Source organism: Marmota marmota, unplaced genomic scaffold, assembly GCF_001458135.2.
Source record: "Marmota marmota marmota unplaced genomic scaffold, marMar, whole genome shotgun sequence".
Lineage (NCBI taxonomy): Eukaryota > Metazoa > Chordata > Mammalia > Rodentia > Sciuridae > Marmota > Marmota marmota.
The window spans coordinates 15,259,434-15,278,895 of NW_025999968.1; positions in this window are offsets into that span (position 1 = coordinate 15,259,434).

Here is a 19,462-nt window from a genome sequence, read left to right on the forward strand (position 1 = left end):
CTGACTTCAATACCTAGTACCAAGAAACAAAACAGAGGATAAACACATATGCTCTTTGTCTCTAAGTGATGTACTGCACTGCTTTGAAATTCTGCCAGGAAGAAGACCATCATCAGATGCTGCCCCTCAACCTTGGACCTCCAAAACCTTGAGGCAAAATAAACCTCTCTTCATTAAAATTTACTCATTCAGAGTTATGTGATTTTGGCAATGAAAATAAACTAAGAGAGCTTCCTTTTGCCTTTAGCCCTCAGGCATGCAAAAGTTTCTGGAGCTTTTCTTTGATGAAGGAGTAGGTCCTGTAAATATAGCTTTCCTGTGTGGATAAGGCAGCTCATCAGAGATCTCTGGCTCAGCTTTGTTTCAGCTTGGGCTCTGTTCCCAAGAGTACCAATTACTTAATAAAATTTGATTTCAAAGTATTCATTCAAGACAGCACAAACTAATTTGCAATTTCTCCACCTTTAAGTTTTAAACTTACTCATTTTTTTGTCTATTTACCTCATTTATATGAGCCCAATAAAACACACATAAACGCACACACACAAACACACACACACGTATGCATACATATTTTGCATTACTAGTTCATTTTAAAGAGAGTCAAAGGCTTTTCAAGTATACTGCAACCTTCCGTATGTTCATACAAGTATTTAAATTTCTCTCATCTGAAAAATATGTCCTCTCCTTCCCACAAACACCAACATCTCCTTCCATGAGATGAGGCTCAGATGGACATTCAGGTTTTGTTTTCCAAATCAGTTCCAGATGTGGTGAGTCTCTTCAGATCTCAAGACATATACCACATTCATCATTCTATAGCCAGAGACATGTGATAATTATAATATAAACTACTCTTTTAAAAGGGAATAAACCAGAAGCTAATAGAAGCCATTGGTTGTAGCAATCTTAAAACAAAGATGGACACTTATTTCTAGTTTGTTTTTGTTTTTTTTTTTTTTTTTTTNTTATTTTTTTTCTGTTGCTAAGCACAAGTAATTAGAAGAATATTTCCAGTATAACTACCAATAAAAATACTCCTTTCAGTTAGTTGTCAATTGCTCTTAAAGTCTTTCTCTTAGTTTATAAAACCCCTAAGAGAAATATTTTCTTATTCTAAATATGATTCTTTGTGTCTAGAAAAACTTTCTTTCATGTCAATATCTCAATAAACCTCTCATAGCTTATTAACCAGACAGAAATACTTGACCATTAACTTTGATTCATAAAGTGAAGGTATTTTTAACAGTTATTTCATTTTAGTATTCATAGAGCAGTGATTGAAGCCATATCGAATAACCTCTAAACTTGAGTACTTTTACTGTGACTGACACTCAGTGATTACAATTATTAAATTGTGTTATTTGAATTAAACTAGTGATCAACAAATTCACATTAAGTTAGATCAAGTTTTTCTCTGTGACTTTTCTTGTCCCCTTACCAATGTATATTGCATCTAAAACTCTGTTTAGATGGATTCTATTCCAGGAGGTATTCATACTGTGTTTCATAAACTTAATATCATGAACTTATCATGTCCAAAATTAATCCGATTCCCTTATTCCTCAGCCTCAGAGTGGATTTCGTCTAATCTAAGTAATAGGAATTAATATTGACTTCATCATACAAACTACTCAAATCAGAGTAAGAAAGATGGAAGTATCATTTGTCAGTATCTTATCCATAACATCTCCAAAACATATCTCAGATTTACTTCCTTCCTTCCACTTTGCTGACATCATCTGATTCCTACGCTACCTGGGGTTTTCAAAAAGCTTTGTAATTGACCTTCCTTCCCCCATTATGTTAAATTGTTTCCCCTAAAATTAGTATGTTGAAAACCTTATCTCTGATGTGACCAAATTTGGACACTGGGCTTTTAAAGAGTAATTATGTTTAAATTACATTATAAAATTGGGTCATGAATGCTTTGAATGAATGCTCAAATGTCTTTCTAAGATGAGATTCTAACAGTGTACACATATAGAGAAAAGGTCACGTGAATACCCACCTAGAAGGTAGCCATCTGAAAACCAGGTAGAGAAGCTTCAGCATAAACAGACCCTGATGACACTTTAATCTTGGAATTCAAGGTACAGAAATTATGAGAAATACATTTTTGTTACTCCAACCAGTAGCCAATCTGTGGCATTTTGTTGTTGCAACCCTAATATAGACAATGGGGTTCACGCCCACTACTGCTGAAGACAAATGATTTTCAGTTTAGAAATAATTGACATCACTATTAATTCACAGGAAACAACCTCATCTGAGTGCATAACTCAAGCTTGCTCTCTCAGTGGTCCATTCAATAAGCTTTTCAACTTATGGACATGTATTGGCAACTCTTTTAATATTGTAAAACAAATCTCCAAAAGATATTTGTGGAACTGTTACAGATGGGCCTTTCCCAAACTCCACATTTGCTTAACACATGGATATGAGAGTAATGTTCTGGATAGTACAACAGCCATTAACTTTATCTTGAGTGATAGTTATATATAGACTATGGTCCTGATTCTGACATTTTCTGAGAGTTTTTGGTTCAAATGATATAAGCAGTTGTTGGTATGTAAAACATTCCTGAAAATATAATATATATATATATATATATATATATATATATATATATATATATTCATATTCCATCTAATCACAAAGGAATAAACATCAGCAAACTGGGAACAGATAATGGCACATTTATCCCCCCAGGAACCTCATCTTTTTAAGGCTAAAGTCATCAAGCTACTCCATAACATATTTACCATAATATCACCTGACTTAACGGCTTGTGACATCCATACCAGAAGAATAATTACATTTATGACACTAAAGGTAATGGTGATAGTCAAATAGTATTTGGGCTGGTTTTAAAGGTAATCCTGTAGCCCAGATACCTCAAATTGCCAAAGCTTCTTAATTCTCATCTTATCCACTGTGTTTGAAAAATGTGACTACAGCTGGCACTATGCAAGGTCTAACTATGTAGTGAGTTGTCCAGAGAATCTATGTTTGCTTAGCAGATTTTTGTTCTCATTAGAGAAATTCCACGAGCATAGGACAAATGTCTATTATAACAGTATCTGTTAAGAAATGATTGTACAAATTCAAATATATACAACTGAATTCAACCTTCATGTGATGATGTCTGAGAAATCAATGGTTAAACCAATCACATTTATCAAATAATAAAAAATGTGAAAAATTACCAAAAAACAAGTTAAATTGAAATGGAGTTACAATTGAAATTATAAACACTCTGATTATAAGCACTCTAACTCTTTGAAGCATTTTTTTTTTTTTTTTTAGCAAAAAAGTAGCATTAAAATAAAGCCTAGGGCTGGGGATGGGGCTTAGTGGTAGAGCACTTACCTAGCACATTTGAGGCACTAGGTTCTATCATCAACACCACATAAAAATAAATAAGTAAAATAAAGGTATTGTGTCCATCTACAACTAAAAAAATTAAAAATAGAATGAAATATTTACCAAAGTCGAGTGCTTATAATTTCAAAATGACTTATATTGATATGATTTTATTTAAACAATTGAATATATAACATCTTAAATCAACACTTAAAACCCACATGACTTTATTAACTAATGATTATAAAAGCAAACTCATTCACAAAACCTGCTTTGGGGATATACATATTCCCAAATGTATATACATATACATTGTTAAGAAGTAATAGAACAATTCTCTTATATTTTGTGATAAACTAAAACATTCAGGTTTATCTTTAGATTGTATAAATCCATAGATTAAATTTATTGTGACATAGAACTCCATTACAGAGGAATGTTGAGAACAAAATGCTATATAAACGTATGCATTGGTAGGTGCACACGAAAGCTTGGGGGATACAAATACTCTCCCATTGAACGTGGTTCCCTTCCCTTAGTAATGAGTTTGTATATAAAGTACACTGAAACTGGCGAGTGATGGGAATGTTAAATGATCTGCGGAAGTTATATTGCACTCTGTAAAGGAAAGTGATAGGTTACTGCAATTAAATTGAGACTTGAATTTATTTAAGAATAGAAGAAGTAGAGAACTTTATTAAAAATGCAAGTAATGCCCCACAGTTCATTTTTTTAAAAAGACATTTAATAAAATGTGTGGCAGCTTCTTTTTGAAAAAAAATATAGCCAACAATTTTGGAGAGTATAATGGTTCACTAATGTAACATATAATCTAAAAGCTTTCAGTCTTAAGCAAGAATAAAACAATACCTCATTCATTTTGCTTAGTAACAAAAATGAACCATACCATGTACAGTTAGCTTATTATCACTGACTGAAACTCAATCTGAGCTTGTCTATTTATACCAGCAAAACCTATTATAAAAAGAGGGATAGGATTATGTGGTAAAAAATAAACTTTAGGAAATTATTTCAAAGAGGTCTGTGAAACAGTTTTAATTTTAATTTTAATTTTGTTTTTCCTGCTGGCCAGATTGTATGATTGTATCATTTGAGGTTAGGGATTTAGCTCATAGGCAGAGCACTTGCCTAGCATTGCAAGGCACTGTGTTTGGTACTTGACACTGAAAAAAAAAAAAGGCAAGGAAAAAAAAAACTCAAATAAAAGATTGAATCATTAAATAAGCCTAAATATGTGCCAAATTAGAGTGATTGAAGAGCTTATCAAATTTTAATATATTTGGATTTTTTTCATTTACAAATAACAAATGACTGTGAGGATTATTTTGTGGTGAATAAAAAATAAACTTCTCTAGATGACTGCAGGAAGCAATCTGTAAACTATACCTGGATTAATCGATGTTCGAGCCATTAGGCAGGTAAGCCTGATGTCAGGAACTCCCAGCAGGAACCTACTGGATTGAGAATGCCTGGTTCATGTGGCCTCTTACCTCCCTCACCACTCAAGTTCTAGCATAGCTCTGGAGATGGGTATGGCTTGCCAAAATGCCAATCAATCTGTTCACTGCAAGATCCCTGCAAGCCAGCCCCCAACCAAGACCCCTCCCACTGAAACTTTATCCCTGCCTTTGATGTACTCCCTCTTAAATAAAGAATTGGGGCCTTTTTTCAGTTGTGCAGTTCCAATTTCCATAAGGACTAGAAGACCTATCAAATGCTCCTCTTTTGATATCTAATTTCTGGCCCTGTCTTTATTTATTACTGATTATTTCAGAATTTTTATTTTCCCAGGCAACTCATACCCCTGGGCAGGAACATGCTCTGTCCGGGTCCTGGCCACCTCCACACAGATGACAGAGATAGTGCACATCAGGAACTTCCATAAATATGAACCTACACATGATGAAAAAAATTCTGCACTATTCCTTTGCAGATTGCATATTGCATTTCTCAAAATTTATTTATTTATTTATTTTAATTAGGTATATATGAAAACAGAATGCATTTTGATTCATTGTACACAGTTGCAGCACAAGTTTATATTTCTATGGTTGTACACAATGTAGCCTCACACCACATGTTCAGTCATACATGTACTTAGGGTACTGATGTCCATCTCATTCCACCATTTTTCTGGCCCCCATGCACTCTCTCTACCCTCTTTCCCCTTTCCATGCCTCCCAACTCCCTATTATGTATCAGCATCCACTTATCAGAGAGAACATTCGGACTTTGTTTTTTTGGCATTGGTTTGCTTCGCTTAGCATGATATTCTCCAACTCCATCCATTTACCTGCAAATGTCATAATTTTATTCTCTTTCAACACTGAGTAATATTCCATTGTATATGTATACCACAGTTTCTTTATCTGTTCATCAATTGAAGGTCATCTAGGTTGCTTCCATTGTTTAGCTATTGTGAACTGAGCTGCTATGAATATTTATGTGGCTGTGTTACTATAGAATGCTGACTTTAAGTCCTTTGGGTATAGACCAAGGAGTGGGATACCTGGGTCAAATGGTGGTTCCATTCCACGTTTTCTAAGGAATCTCCATACTGCTTTCCAGATTGGTTGCACCAGTCCTACCAGCAATGTCTGAATGTGCCTTTTCCCCCACACTCTCACCAACGTTTATTGTTGTCTGTATTCTTGATAGCTGCCATTCTGAGAGGAATGAGATGAAATCTTAGAGTAGTTTTCGTTTGCATATCTCAAATTACTAGAGATTTTGAACATTTTTTCATATATATGTTGATCGGATGTATATCTTCTTCAGAGAAGTATCTGTTCAGCTCCTGAGCCCATTTGTTGATTGGTTTTTGTTTTTGTTTGCTTGTTTGGGGTTTTTGTGTGTGTGTGTGTGTGTTAAGTTTTTTGAGTTCTTTATTTATCCAGGAGATTAGTGCTCTATCTGATGTGTGTGTGGCAAAAATTCACTCCCAAAATGTAGGCTCTCCCTTCACCTTACAGATTGTTTCTTATGCTGAGAAGAAGCTTTTTAGTTTGATTTCATCCCATTTATTAATTTTTGATTTTATTTCTTGTGCTTTAGGAGTCTTGTCAAGGAGGTCAGGGCCTCCCTTAAACTACACTGAAAAGCTATAATAACAACAATAGCATGGTATTAGCACCAAAATGGACATGTTGACCAAAGGTATAGAATAGAAGACACAGAGACAAACACATAAAAATAGTTATCTCATACTAGACAAAGGTGCCAAAACATACAGTGGAGAAAAGATAGCCTCTTTAACAAATGGTGCTTGGAGAAGTGGAAATCTTTATGCAGCAAAATGAGAATAAAACCCTAACTCTCACCATTCACAAAACTCAACTCAAAGTAGATTAAGAACCTAGGAGTTAGTCCAGAGACCCTGCACATATTGCATTTTTTTATAAGACCACCTAATTCAAAATGTTAAAAGTAAAGTATCTTTCTTGAAGAACTTTCTGGTGTTTTATTAAATAATTCACTCACCTCTTGGCCGAAGAGCACTTTTCTTGTCCGATATGTATTACTCTTCACCTAAGTAGCTGTTGGGATTATTTGTGCTCCACATCATTACATAATTCAAGGCTACCATAACTTGTTTTACTAAGATTCCCTCATACCTGATTTTCCCATCCTTTAATGCATAAAGTGGAGAATGCATTGCAGATTCCAGAGTATATGTGCAGCTTCTGTAAGAACTTCATTGCCTCCTCATCCCCTGTCAAGTCTAAGTGATTTAACTGTCCAGCTTGACCTGGCCACTAGTAACCTCTGAAGCCTGCTTCATGGCTCTTTCCTCTTATGACATACACCCCAGATACCTAGAGCTCCAGTTTTGATCTGTAGTATTTGAAAGCACTCCTACTCCTGATTAGAATTTTCTACTAAATATCCTGGTTAGATCTTATTCTGACTCTGGGTAGGAATTGAGGCAATCTTCCCTCTAAGAAGAGATATCAGGCACAAAGCTTTAAGGAGAAGCCCATCCTATATTCTCCTTCAGTAAAGACATATGTCTGCCACATGTTCAAGTTCTCCACAGAATTGTCCGTTTCTTGGCAAGAATTCTTTCTTGTTCTCTCCTTTCCCCAATGGTTAAAACATTGCCTAGAACATAAAGTATATTCAGTGAATAATTGTGTATTATGTTTTAAAGTCCTTTAATAGGTTGAGTAACCTCTGTATTTCATTTTAGCATATACTTCAGTGATACTAAATTGTAGAGATATAATTAGAATATGCTTCAACATGGAAAATGGCATACTGAGAAACTCTCATCTGTACTTTTCCTTTCTACATATTCCCATACTTCTGTCTCAGAAAACCTATGTTGATTACTTGGCTATAAAATCATATTATAATACTGCATGCTATGACACTCAAGTTGTAAGTGATTACTAAAAATTTCCAATGAAAAACTCACAAAATAGCAGAAGAACAGAAATCAATATTTTTCTACTTACCAGTTTAAGCTTCTTATAAAATTAGGAAGTTTAAAAAAGTAAATAGAAAAAAAAAGTAATTGATTTTGGAAAACATTGATCTATTGAGTTTCTTTAAATAAAGTCAAACACATTGAAACAATCTGGTTTGGGCTGGGATTGTGGCCTGGCAGCAGAGTGCTTGCCTAGAATGCATGAGGCACTCGTTTCGATCCTCAGCACCACATAAAAATAAAAGTTATTGTGTTAAAAAAAAAGAAATAATGTGGTTTACATGGAATCCATGCTATTTTAATACAAAATTTAGTAACTTAATAAAGTAGCTGCTTTTAGGTTGAAAATTGATAATGACCTGGGTTAATATCAAGATACAAAAAAATTGACCTATAATATTTATCTTAAATTAAGTACACATGATGTATTTTTTCTTGTCACTAGTATGTTCCAGAAAAAAAAATTCTACTAGGAGAGATATCCACAGGATCCTGTGAGACTGAAAAATGAGTTGGATAGATTCAGGATTGCATTCAATATAATCTAGTAGGGGCTTACATAGAGAAGAATGACCAAAGGTGGCAGCAAAAGCAGTAGATCCTTGAAGGAAGGACATTTTATAATGGTCATTATAAAACTGATTTTGTCCAAGCAGAAATGTACCTAGTTTATCTTAAGCTAATATCAAAATTGTCAGGCTCATTCCTGGTGCTTCGGATATCCAGAATGCAACTGTTAAGCTCAGCATACTACTTGAAAGACTGTTTATTTATAGCATGCTGGGCAATAATGTGGGGAAGCACACCAGGGTTACTTAGGGGTAGCCATGGTCATTATTACTAATAATCAGTACTACAATCTTTTGTGCTTCTCTTCCACAATGTGCCCTGAGCCTGCAAAGGGTTTTAGCATTGTATAAGTGCCATGCTGTTTGGCAATTTATCTGGCTTGGAAGCGGAGTCCACAGCAATAGAAGAGATGCATGCATGAACTGAGTCAGAAAATAATTATGCAAATAATTATAGCAATCTTTTTCCACCTGGACCCAAGTCAACAACTTAGCATCTCTCATAAGGATGGTAGAGGATCAGAGAGCATCAGTTTGGATTTTACATGTGATATGAGATGTGTGACATCAGGGATAAATGCACATGTTTTATCATGATGAAAACAGATGTTCCAGGGAAAACAGCACCTGAGCGAAGCTATAGATAGAAAAAAATAAATAAATAAATGTAAGAACACATAAATGCAAGTCTTTATTGTCTAGCAAAACAATACTGATGACATCATCTCTGTTAGACAACACAACAGCCACAGCAGGAGGCTGATATGGTAGTGCATATAGCACGTTAGCCAATAGGATGGGATACATGAGTGATTCCTACAACCAATGGCAAAGGCATAATGCCAGATTGAGCAGATGACTGCAGTGCTCTGAGTCATTTTGTTTAGCCAGATCAGGGCATAAACTGTGATTACAGGTGCAGGGTCCAATAGGATCAGTGGGGACCAAGATAGAAGTGATAGAGACTCTTCACACTGTGATAAGAAATAGTTGGCCCATCTAGGTGAGACAAGCCTCATGAGCATTCATTAACTCCTCTCAATCCCTGCGGTCCTCCAAATTAATGCTTTAAATCTGCAAAGTATCAATGTTCTGTGTCCATGTGACAACCCTAGTAATATAGTCTGGATCTATAGCGTATACGTGTATACAGGGCTGGAGCCAGGGTCCCCAGGCACTCAGAGGGGGCAGGCATAATAGCCATGTGAATATTTAAGTTCATCAACACTTAGGACTTCAATACAGCCAGCCAATATAAGTCTGCCTAATAGGACTTACCTCTATCGCTTTAACCAGGCATTTTTACTCGGCACAAATCCTGCTGCCCAGGGGTTATGTGGCAGATGAAACTGCCGTGATGCATTATGTATTTATGTCAATCCTGTCAGCATGTCCTGAAAAATGGTGCCCTGTTTACTCTTGATGTGGAACAGATACACATACATCACACTTAACTTCTCAAGATTTGATAGCAGCAATTTGATTAGCTTTCTTGCTAATATAAGCTTGTATAGGATCAGAAGCTATATGTATACAGAATAAAGTATATTTGTGTGCTTTATTGTCTGGAAAAGACCCAATATAATCAATCTGCTGGTCCTGCAGGGCCTGAACAACTCAGAGTATCCATTCCTGTATGTGGGTTAAATGACAGGTTATGTGGACTGACCACATACAATATTGGGACTAAGCCACCACCAAGTTGCAATATTTTAGGGACAATACTGCCCTCCCTATTTCAGCACTGTCATGTCTACTGTTCCTATGTACCCACAAGGCCAGTGCCATTTCCTCAGTGTTATCCAGGTCCTGTACTTGAGTCAAAGCATCAGCCTCCATATTTACAGGGGCAAAGCTCTTAACATGCAGAGGTACAAAACACACTGTCATCTGTCTCTCTGGCTCAAGTATCCTTTCCTAACTTTATAGCTACATTGGAACTCCCCAAAGAAGCACACACCATGTACACAATAGTTCTACTTGCCATCATATCATCCATGCTGTAAGACTTTGGAACATAACCACTTGTCACTACAAACAATCAGTGGCCATAGCTGATGAATGTTTATTACCTATACCAATAACTCTACTGTATATTGCTCGGATCATATCCTGCTTCAAACCAGATGGCATCAGTGATGAGCTGTATTACAGTGGCAGACACTTGGGTTTCCTCAGTTAGACCCATCTAATAAAATAATAAAATACATCATGCATTTTCAGTCAACTCTTCTTGCACTTGTGAGATAATGGGCACCTAAGATTTCCCTAGGTGCAACAATATTACCTTTACTCTGAAGGACTCACCCAAATTTCCATCAGTAGCTTCTCAGGCCATAAATTGGTGTCTTTCTTTCCAGTATCTGCCAAAGTGATGGCCTTCACCTTGTTTTGGGGAGTCTAGTAAGTAGTAAATTCCACATGGGGCTCTCTCTGAGACAGCATTAAGCCCATACCTAATTGTAGGGTGTGGGACAAGTCTACTTCCTTTAACCAGTAACACAATAGCATGGGATTTTCTCATCCTTGTCTTTGAGAAGAGCAGTTGGAAAAAGCTGGAACTGTTTTCCAGACTTAAGATCCTTCCAGATGACTACAAAGATTGCATTAGTTTGTTTATTTAGCTTTTCCCTAGTGGTGAAGGCATGGAGCAAATCATGCCAAATCTGTTTTCACATTATTATAACAGACCCCTTATTTCTCTTTTCTCCCATCTGCCCCTTTCTCTTATCAGGGTGTGACAAGGCACTCCATGTCCCAGTCATGTTCAGTATCCCCCAACTCAGCAATGTTTGCCCAAATCATAAACATTCTGTTTTAAAATAAGGCTGCTGGAGAGTAGAGGACTCATTTTTAAGAGGTATTTGGTAAGAGTTTGTTCTTTAATCTGGCCCAAAACAAACAAACAATTTAAAAAAAAAATGGCTTTACCAGGTTTTTGAAACAACTGGGAATAAATGGCAAGATTCTTGCTCTACTCCCACAGAATACTCTGTGCTCTTTGGATTTCTTGTATGTTTTTCCATGGGGGTACCTGTCTTGGAAAGTGTCCCTCATATGGCCATGCATTTTTCATGCTGAGATGATCCAAACTGTAAGTGAAGGGGATCTGGAGGGGTTATGTAGGCATTGCATAAGGACTACATGAGTGGTTAAATCACTCATTATCTCAGATTCACTTCCTACCAGAGAAATATCATAGCCTTTTATGTCCCATAATCTCATCATCCAGCAATTAGACTCTCAGATAGAAGTTGTTTAAATTTTTTTCTGCAGTATCCAGCAATTCTTCAGCAATATATTTCCAAACAGTCATACTTTCATGAATGGTAATTTCCCACTCACTTACCTGCCTTCCACCATTTGCACAGGAAATATGCCTTTCCATCATATTGTGTTAATGGTTAAACAGAAAAGCAAGGTTTAGAGCTGGGGGATGCCCACCAGTATCATTTCAATCTTAGGGTCTTATTCTACTCCTCCTAGAGATTCTGATATTTTGCATCCCATTCTGGTCACAAGATGATAGCCCATACCTGTTTCCTATTCCACTACTTTTCCCCTCTGTGCAAAAAAAGCAAGCTAGGGTTTCTAGCTTGGCATCTGGTCTTCCACTTTTTCAGCCAGCTTAGAAGCTAAGAGAGAGATGGAGAGATGCACATCTCTTTCACATTGTAATTCATTTAATTTCTTTACCTTATTTTTTATAGCACCAGGGAAAGATTAACTAACCTAACAGCCTGTGTCAAAAGCCACCCCACTGCAGTCCAAGATATCACCTTTCTTTCACCTTAACCTAATGGGTTAAGCATAATTAAGGCAACAGCTGCTCCAGCCAGGAATAGTGGCACACATCTGTAATCCCAGCAGTTTAGGAGGCTGAGGCAAGACTATCATGAGTTCAAAGCCAGCTTCAGCAATTTAGGGAGGCCATGTTTCATAATAAAAATGAACTGGGCCGTGTAATCCCAGCAGTTCCAGAGGCTGAGACAGGAATATGACAATTTAAAGCCAGCCTCAGCAATGGTGAGGTGCTCAGCAACTCAGTGAGACCCTGTCTCTAAATAAAGTACAAAATACAATTTGGGATGTGGCTCAGTGGTTGAGTGCCCCTGAGTTCATCTCTGGTACCCACCTGCCTCCCAAAACATAACAAATGAAAAGGCTGGGATGTGCTCAGTGGTTAAGCACTCCTGGGTTCAATCCCCATACCAAAACCAAACAAACAAAAACAAAACAAAACAAAACCCCAGCTGCCCCAAACCCAGAAGCATTATAAGGGCCTTCCTATACTCAGACAGCAGGTTGAAAGCATCTAACATATGAATCATCCCACCCCACATAGAGTTAGTTGGCTGGTCTTTCATCTTTTAGTTCCCCCACTAAATACTCCTTCCCTTAACTTATTTCTTCAGTCTCCAGGCTGGTTCACAAATTGTTTTAGATAAACCTAGTTTCAGCATATGAGCAATGTTTGTAAAGTGACACAGACTTAAGAAATAGGCAGACCGGAAAAAGTTTGAACTGAATGCTACTGACAGGAGGATCTCCATTTTGAAGTGTGGTCAAGGGTGGTGGTAATTCCTCTGGTTTGTTTCAGAGGGACAGGGATTACATAATGGTCAGAACAAAAATGACTTCATCCAAGCCAAAATGTACCAGATTTATCTTAAGTTAAAATAAAAGACATCAGTTACATTCCTGGTGCTCATGGCATCAAAGTACAGTGGACTCCCTCCCACACACACACACACATACTCTCACATATGCACATGCACACACACACTCTATAGGTTTTGTTTATCTTATAGTACTCTGGGACACAATGCAGGGAAAAGAGTTCTGCCTCACTTGGGGAAAATCATGACCAATATAATTCAAGATGGCAGCAGTCACATCAAGTTGAAGCCCTACACTATAATAAAATAGCATTTGTATTGTAAGAAGTTACATTTAAATAGCAATTTGCAATTTAAAAAGCTAGCTTTAGTGTACCTTATCTGAAAAAACAATTAGAAAAGGTCTGAATATTTGCCTACACTTAGAGTAATTCCATCCACATAAAGCAAGACAGATTTTGGGGATAAAAGAAAATTGCAATATATTTTAATGATCATTCAATAAATAAAAATGTTTAATGAAAAGGTAGGATTTTTTCCTCATCACTTATTTTCACAGATTGAATTCAGATATTGTATGCTTGTATTATATTATGAAATTTTCCTGTAAGGATTAGTATATAGTTTCAAACACAGAACAAATATATACAATTGAAATATTTTCTCTGACACATATTGCTTTCTATATGATTGAAACTCAGGACCATTCAAGCAAAAATTAATTATAACCAATAGAAACCATTTTAAGGGGTCAAAAACTTTGTATTTAAAAAACAAGTTAGAAGTCACAAGTAAGTTGAATGGAGCATGAAAAAATTAAAGTCAATATCATTACTCAACTAATGAAACAATAAAATTCCAAAGTTCATTATAAGAAACAGTTTGAATTGATTCATGTTGTCTGAATTAAAGAACTGGATGAAAGTAATAAAACTTTGTTAAAAATTCTAAATCCTGTGTCATGATAGATGAGAATGAGAGACTTATTGGGAGAATTTCACTCTTGCTGATCCAGTTTGTCATTTTTGTTAATGAGTGTAAATTCATGAAAAAGGCATTTTATGAATCAAAAACTATAATATTGACAGGTATAATTAGCTAAAATATGTTTTTTTTAAATTTAGTTATATAATTGGAAAGAAAGCAATATTAGATGTCAAATACTTTTGCAGATATTAGTAAGTTAAAGCATTTAAAATATTTTACTGACAATAAAATGTATAATATATATCAAGTTTATAATTTTTTCAATAAAGTTTAATGATTTACCTTTGATTTCACTTTTTTCCCTCACTGCTACTTCCAGTCTGAAATTTTCATAGAAGTTTTAACTCTGATTTGTTTCTCTAATAGGTATCAGTTTGTCCATTGATATTAATATTTTTGAAATACCATGTTATTTTGACTTACAAATCTATACATAGTGGGTTGGTCAGCTTTGTAACACTGTAGCATATAACCTGAGATGATGAACTTGGAAAAGGTTTCTTTTGCCACTCAATTGTGGAGGCTCCAGTCCCCGAGTAAACAAACCCATTGTTTTTAGACCTGTGGCTAGACAGTATACCATGGAGTATCTTGTGGTGGAGCCAACCTGCTCAACTTACAGCCATTTTGGAAAACAGAGGAAGAGGAAGAGGTAGGGGTTCCACTATTACGTGCCAGGGCATGCCCCTAGTTACCTGCCAACCTCCCACTGAACACCACCTCTTATAGGTTCCATTACCTCCTAATAGTGCCAAGATGGGTACCAAGTCTTTGACACACAGGCCTTTGATGGACACTTATACAAACCACAGCATATGGTTTGCACAAATAAATAATCTTTGAATGATTCCTTTTAAAAATGTCTCATGAAAACCAATCAGGGATAACATATCAAAGGAGAAACAATAGCTCAATTATACTAGGGCTAAAAATAAGGAAGTTATATGAAGAGTTACATTCTAGAAAAGACTCTGCAGAAGGAGGTTCTGCAGTTAACAGATGCATCCAACTCTTAGCTACCTAGGAATAAAAGAGACAGTAGAATAATGACTAAAAGCAACCTTAGATCTCCTCTTTATATATCTATTAGCCAAACCCAAACTCAAACTCAGGAGAGTGAAGAACCTCCTATCTTAATCCAAACTGATCAGATTCTTTGGAAACTATGCAGAGTATAAAATAGTAGAGGATTAATACAAGAGATCTAATGAAAGCTATTCAAGACTATCCAGTATTTGTGTTGTTTATTCAAAGATATTTGAACCTATCCAATAATTATTTGGTTATATATACATACATTTATATAAATGTATTTGTCTTTATTATTAGAAAAGCAAACTCCAGGTGAGTAAGTAATGTTTCCACTGGGTACAACACTCAACCTAATGTTTGATATGATAAATATTTGCTGAAAAACTGCACATTGTTATTATGCTTTTACTTGAAAGAAATAGAATAGCAAATCAAAAAATGACTGAAATAAATAAACACACTTACTACATGTTTAGAAATATGGAGTCAGAGCAGATTTTGTCTTTCCCATCTGCCACCCTCATATTTCAGAAATGTTTTCCCTCACACTCACAAGACTACATCAATATCTTTAGGGAAAAGGTTCCTCCAGCCTGTTCTATTTAACTGAAGGTGAACCATTTTTTCCTCAGGTTCATTGTACAAAACTGGTTACATTTTTGGGCAAGGGATAAAAATGTATGTATTTGGTAATTTTATTTCCTATTATGGAATGCCAATGTTTTTAACAAAGGAAAAAATGAAGCAGGGTAAAGCAAAGGGCTAGGACACCAACAAAATCATCAGGGTGTGCCACAAAATAAATAACTTTTAGCTAATATATGTAGCTTGTGCATTTCCTGGATCTTCCCATATCTGAAAATCTACCATTTTAATTACATTATAGTTTGGCTAGTTAAAGAATTCTAGGTTTGCTGAGAAGATGGTATTACATCTTGCTTGTAAGATCTCCTCTCTTAATCAATCTTTATATTTTATTGCTGCTCTTTTTCCTCTTTGATAGATTTTAAGACGTAAAAATTATCTTTGACATTAGAAGTATTTTTGTCATAAATGTGAGTTTTTTGTCTGTTTGTACGTTTCAAATAATACTGCTGTTTTATGAATCACTTACATCAGAGTAATGTCATTTTCCAATTTTTGAATAATTTCCAGGTATTTCTAAATTTTGTTTCTCAAAAGTTTCTCATGCTATCTTTATCAGAGACTCTAAGTAGACATATTCTCAAGTGTCTAACAATAGCTGTTTTTATTTTTCAGAGAAATTTAATTTTTATACTTTCTTGTTTCTCTGCTGAAACAGTATTTTCTTGGCTTGGTCCAGTTTGTAATTTAGATAATTTAGTTTGATTTATTTGACTATGTGATGTTTCTCTGTGTAGGAAATTATAATAAGAAATATAATTCTGAGGCCTATATGTGGCTTGTATCAAACCCTAATCACAAGTCCCATGTACACAAACCTTGCTATTTTGGTTCCCACATGATCCTAGTTGTTTATTCCTGTTTTAGTCAGCTTTTTTGTTGTTGCAAATAAAACACGAAACAAGAAAAATTTTTATGGAAGAAAATTTTATTTAGGGGCTCATGATTTCAAAGGTCTTAGTCCATAGAAATCCAGGTGCATTTATTTGAGCTGGAGATGAGGCAGAACATCATGGTGGAAGAGTGTCAGGGAGGCAGCTTATATTAATGATGATAATTAAGAAGCAGAGAGACTCCACTCATTAGACACAAAATGTATACCATAGAGGCATGTCCACCAATGCCCACTTCCTCCAGCCACACCCTACCTGCCTTCAGTTACCTCTCAGTTAATCACATCAAGGGATTAATCCACTGATTGAGTTAAGGCTCACATAACCCAATCATTTCACTGTGAAATGTTCTTACATTGTCTGACACATGAGATTTCATGGAGGACACCTAATATCTATACCATAATAACTCCCTTCCTGTTTTCTTTCCAGCTTAAGAAGTGCTTTATAATTCTAATATCATGTATGAGTGTATTATATATTACATATTCTTATGATTTTCTATTACATATATGTGTGGGATAAAGGGAGATATTTTAACTGGGTTTGGTCCACCATATTCACTTAAATATTTGTTTCTATCCATACTCTTTCTAATATTGCACAAGTAATAGAAAAATGTCGAACTACATCTGAAATTCAAAAAATACTCTGTCAATTTCCACTTATATTACAATATCATTTATAGAATGCCTAATAAATTCTCCTACTTAGCATCTGTGATTTACTTTAAAACTCATTTATCTTATCTAAATCTAAATTTCTTCACCATTAAAATATCAATATCAATAGTTCTTGCCTCAAAATCCATCTGTGCTAATGAAATAAAGCACAGCTATATATAAAAAGAGTATACCTCTAGTATTAACAAATATATAAACATTAGGTACAAATATATAAACATTTTGTTTCTCAAAAGTTTCTCATGCTATCTTTATCAGAGACTCTAAGTAGACATATTCTCAAGTGTCTAACAATAGCTGTTTTTATTTTTCAGAGAAATTTAATTTTTATACTTTCTTGTTTCTCTGCTGAAACAGTATTTTCTTGGCTTGGTCCAGTTTGTAATTTAGATAATTTAGTTTGATTTATTTGACTATGTATTTGTAATACCTCTAGTATTAACAAATATATAAACATTAGGTACTACTATGTGAGATTTAATTATCTGTCACATTTACTTGAGAGTTTTAAATTTTTACATATTATTTCTATAGATAGAATGCAATGCAAAAGCAAGAAATCCCAAGGATCTATACTATTTAGAACACTTTTTTCATTTGATCATTATTTACAAGATGAATCCTCATTCACTATTTGAAAAATATTATTTTTGCATTCTTCACAAGATTCTAAAGTTGATAACAGTAGACTATACATGAAATGGTGTTGCTGCTTCTTTTATTCACCTATACTTTTCCAAGATTAATGCCAAATTATTAATTTTGCATCTCATTCAAACAATCTAAACTTTCTAACTATTCACTTTATTTTGAAACTGGACTTTTTTGAACCAGATTCAGTCTACTATATGCATAATCTCAACACACCAACATAACTGTGTCACTATTCATCAAAAGTGCATATTTAGTTGCTGATGTGATATTAATTTATGAAGTTCAAGGCCTGGCTGAGTAATTTAGGAAGAACTACCTGTGAGAATAGCTCATTCAATATCAATGAATTACATATAACTGTATCAGGATGTCAAAAACATAAATTGTAGAAAAGGCAGCTTTTTAACAAATGATATATGGAAAACTGAATATTCATGTGTAGAATAATGAAATTAGATCACTATCTCATATCAGCACAAAAGTCAACTTAGAGTGGATCAAAGATCTAGCAATTATATCTGGAATTTTACAATTGCTAGAAGAAAAATAGAGTCAATACTCCAATATAAAGCTCAGGCATAGACTTTGTCAAAAAGGCTCCTAAAGATCAGGAAATATAGACAAAAATTAATAAATAGGATGGCACCAAATTAAAAAGCTTATGCCTAGGCAAAGAAACGAAGAGAGTGAAAAAGCATACAGAATGGGACTTGCCAGACACTCTTTGACAAAGGATTAATACCCAGAATATAGAAAAAACTTAAAAACCATAACATATAAAAGTAAATAGCCCATTAAATAAAAGGACAAATGAACTAAACATAAATTTCTCAAAGGAGTATAACAAATACAGTACAAAATATTCAACACCTTTACTGATCAGAGAAATGCATTTCAGTGCATTTAGAAGGGCAATCGTCAAGAATACAAATAATAAGTGCTGGTGAGGATAAAGAAAAAGGGAATACTTTTACATTGTTGGTTAGACTGTAAATTAATACATCCAGTGTGGAAATCAGTATGGAGTTTTCTCAAAAGACTGAATGGAATCATAATATAATGGAACTCTAACACTCCTCAGTATTTATTTAAAAGAACTAAAGTCAGCATAGTCTAGTGATAAATACATATCTATTATTTCAAAAAGCACAATTTGCAACAGCCAAGTTATGGCATCAGCCTAGATGTCTATGAACAGATGTATGGATAAAGTAAATGTGTTCTATGTACATAATGGAGTTTTATGCAGTCAAAAAGGACAACAAAATTATATCATTTTCCAGTAAATGCATGGAAAAAATGACGAACATTGTGTTAGGCTAACTAAGCCAAACTCAGAGACTTGAGACTCATTTTTCTCTAATATGTGGAAGCTAGAGAGAAAAAGAGGAAATAAATGGATTCTCATGATAATAGAAGGAACACCAGCAAAAGAATGGGTGGAAATTGGAGGAAGGAAGGTAGGGATAGAAAGGAGAGATACTGGGCAGTAAAATAACCCAGATTATGTTATGCACATATATGAACAAATCAAAATGAATCCCATTATCTTTAATAATTATAA